The following is a 2879-nucleotide window of genomic DNA, read 5'->3' on the forward strand; positions in this document are numbered from 1 at the left end:
TTACCACCTTGTCATTCCGCAGTTCCTGTGGATTCAAATGTCCCCATTGTGTGGCCCCCACCCCCCTTTTCCTTCTGAATCACCAGGCAAAACCTGGACTTGGTTTCTAAGGAGAAGAGCTGGCCTTGACCTCTCAGTCCAGGGGAGGCTCATAGTCTCCCGGCCCAGGCAGCCCCCACTCTGAGAGGCCCTTCTGGCACTTGCCCTCCCAGAACATTCTGCTGCAGGAATAGGATGCAGGACTTGTCTCCGGCCCTCCAGGTTTCTTCTGTTCTCTCCAGGTAGAAGGTATTTTGATCATTTTCTGTTTGTGATGTAATGCTTCTCTTTTATGTGTGTTCTTGGGTTGGGTTGTGGAGGCGGAGGGGGTGGGCATTTAAATACATGAATTGGTGAACCCTGCCAGGATGTTTGATGACTTTAGGCTTGTAAAGTGGCATTTTTGAGTTCCTGAGTGATCCAGTCTTACTTACAAAGGAGGGAAAAAGACAGGGATACTGCCAAGGTCAGTGGCAGCTGGGCTTGTGATCACAGGTCTATGTGTTCCACATTCAGCTTTCTAACTGAGGTAGGGATGTGCACACACATACACACACATGTGTAGACACATTCACACATGTGTGCACACACAATCTATGTACACGTTCACATACATCATGTGCCTGTCTACACCGTCAGCACAGCTGCAGCAGCCTTGACAGTGCATGGCATGCTTCTGAAGGGTTGTTGGAAGATGGGGTGCCAGTGACTTAGGAGATGGTAGAGCTTGCCAGCAGGCAGACTGACTGTGGGGGCACCTCTCCAGTGCCCACAGTTCTGCCTGCCTACATGAGCAGCAGCCTTCCGGAACTGCTACTGGGACCCAGTGGAGTGGAGTCAGGTGGAACAAGTGTAGGGATCCTTGCTCCTTCCTGCCCCCTGAGAAGATAGAGTGTGCCCACTCACCTTAAGCTTGTGTCACATCTCACTGTCTACTCACTCCACTTTCTAGTCTCATGTGCAGACAAGAGGTTTCTTAGACTTGTGAGCAGTGCTGGTGGAGATTGATGTTCTCAGCATCAGACATTGCATTGGGCTCCTGGAACCACACAGATGAGTCTATTTCTTTTGTTTTACCTTCTTACCACATTCTACTTCCTTTAAAAAGAAATCACTTAGTTATTTAGGTAGCTAATATACTCAGTACAGAATTTAAAAAGATGTATTGTGAGAAGGAAGTCTTCCTCCTTTCCTGGCTTTCCAGACACCCCTGGTGTGGCACTGTGGGCTAATGCGCTGGACTGCAAAGTTGGTTTGAATCATAAGGTCGGTAGTTCAAGCTCACCAGTCCCTCACTGGAAACCCTATACAGGGTCCCTATATGTTGAAACTGATTCAAAGACACTTAACAACAACAGGTCTCTACTCTCAGAACAATCTGGTGTATCTACCAGAGAGATTTAATACATTTCTAAGTACCTCATGCATGCGCATAGCCACTCACAAATGCACATGTGTACATGCACTCATGGAGTCCTGGTGTGGCTCTGTGGGCTAATGCGTCAGACTGCAAAGTCGTTTGAATTGCAAGGTTGGTGGTTCGAGCTCACCAGCTGCTCCTTGGAAACCCTATTCAGGGTCGCTATGGGTCAGAATCAACTCGACAGCACTTCACAACAACAACATGCACTCATGGGCAAGCAAGATAAGTACTGGATGGCAATTTGAGCCCATATGCCGCTCCACGAGATAAAGATGAGCTTTCTGCTTCTGTAAAGATTTACAGCTGTAGAAACCCTATGCAGGATTGCTATGAGTCAGAACCATCTCGACTGCACTTAAAACAACAACATGGCTTTCTTTGCCGCATCTACTGCGAGAATGAAGACGGTTCTCAGTAACCAGACTGTCGACATCAGTCTGAAGGGCCGCACAGTCATCCTGAAGGGCCCCTGGGGAACCCTGCGGAGGGACATCAACCACATCAATGTGGAGCTCAGCCTCCTGGGGAAGAAAAAGAAGAGACGGCATGTTGACAAATGGTGGGGAAACAGAAAGGAACTGGCTACAGTCTGCACCATCTGTAGTCATGTGCAGAATATGATCAAGGGTGTTACACTGGGCTTCCGTTACAAGATGAGGTCTGTGGATGCTCACTTCCCCATCAACATTGTATCCAAGAGAGCTGGTCGCTTGTTGAAATCTGAAACTTCTTGGGTGAAAAATACATTCGTAGGGTTTGGATGAGGGCAGGTGTTGCTTGTTCAGTATCTCAAGCCCAGAAAGATGAATTAATTCTTGAAGGAAATGACATTGAACTTGTATCAAATTCAGCAGCTTTAATTCAGCAAGTCACAACAGTTAAAAACAAGGATATCCGAAAGTTTTTGGATGGCTTCTATGTGTCCGAAAAAGGAACTGTCCAATAGGTTGATGTTGTTGTTGTTGTTGTCAGGTGCCATCGAGTCGGAACCGACTCATAGCGACCCCATGTACAGCAGAACGAAACAATGTCCGATCCTGGGCCAACCCCACCACCGCTGCCACACAACGCCATCAATGATGCCACCTGGCTGATCCATCTTGTTGGGGGTCTTCCTCTTTTTCTCTGACCCTCCACCTTACCCAGCATGACATCCTTCTCCAGCGACTGTTCTCTCCTGACAATATGTCCGAAGTATGAGAGACGAAGCTTAGCCATCCTGGCTTCCAAGGAGCACTCTGGCTGCACTTCTTCCAAAACAGATCTATTGGTTCTTTTGGCAGTCCATGGCACTTTTAGTATTCTCCTCCAACACCACAACTCAAAGGCATCAATTCTTCTACGGTCTTCCTTATTCACTGTCCAGCTTTCACATCCATATGAGGTTATTGAAAATACCATGGCTTGGGTCAGGTGC

The 2879-nt window shown here is 47.7% G+C and overlaps 1 pseudogene; it reads left to right on the forward strand.

The window, feature by feature from the left end:
- Positions 1–1860: 1860 nt before the first annotated feature.
- On the forward strand, positions 1861–2408 carry LOC102835516 (annotated as a pseudogene).
- The last annotated feature ends 471 nt before the right edge of the window (positions 2409–2879 follow it).

This window comes from Chrysochloris asiatica, unplaced genomic scaffold (assembly GCF_000296735.1).
Source record: "Chrysochloris asiatica unplaced genomic scaffold, ChrAsi1.0 scaffold00223, whole genome shotgun sequence".
Lineage (NCBI taxonomy): Eukaryota > Metazoa > Chordata > Mammalia > Afrosoricida > Chrysochloridae > Chrysochloris > Chrysochloris asiatica.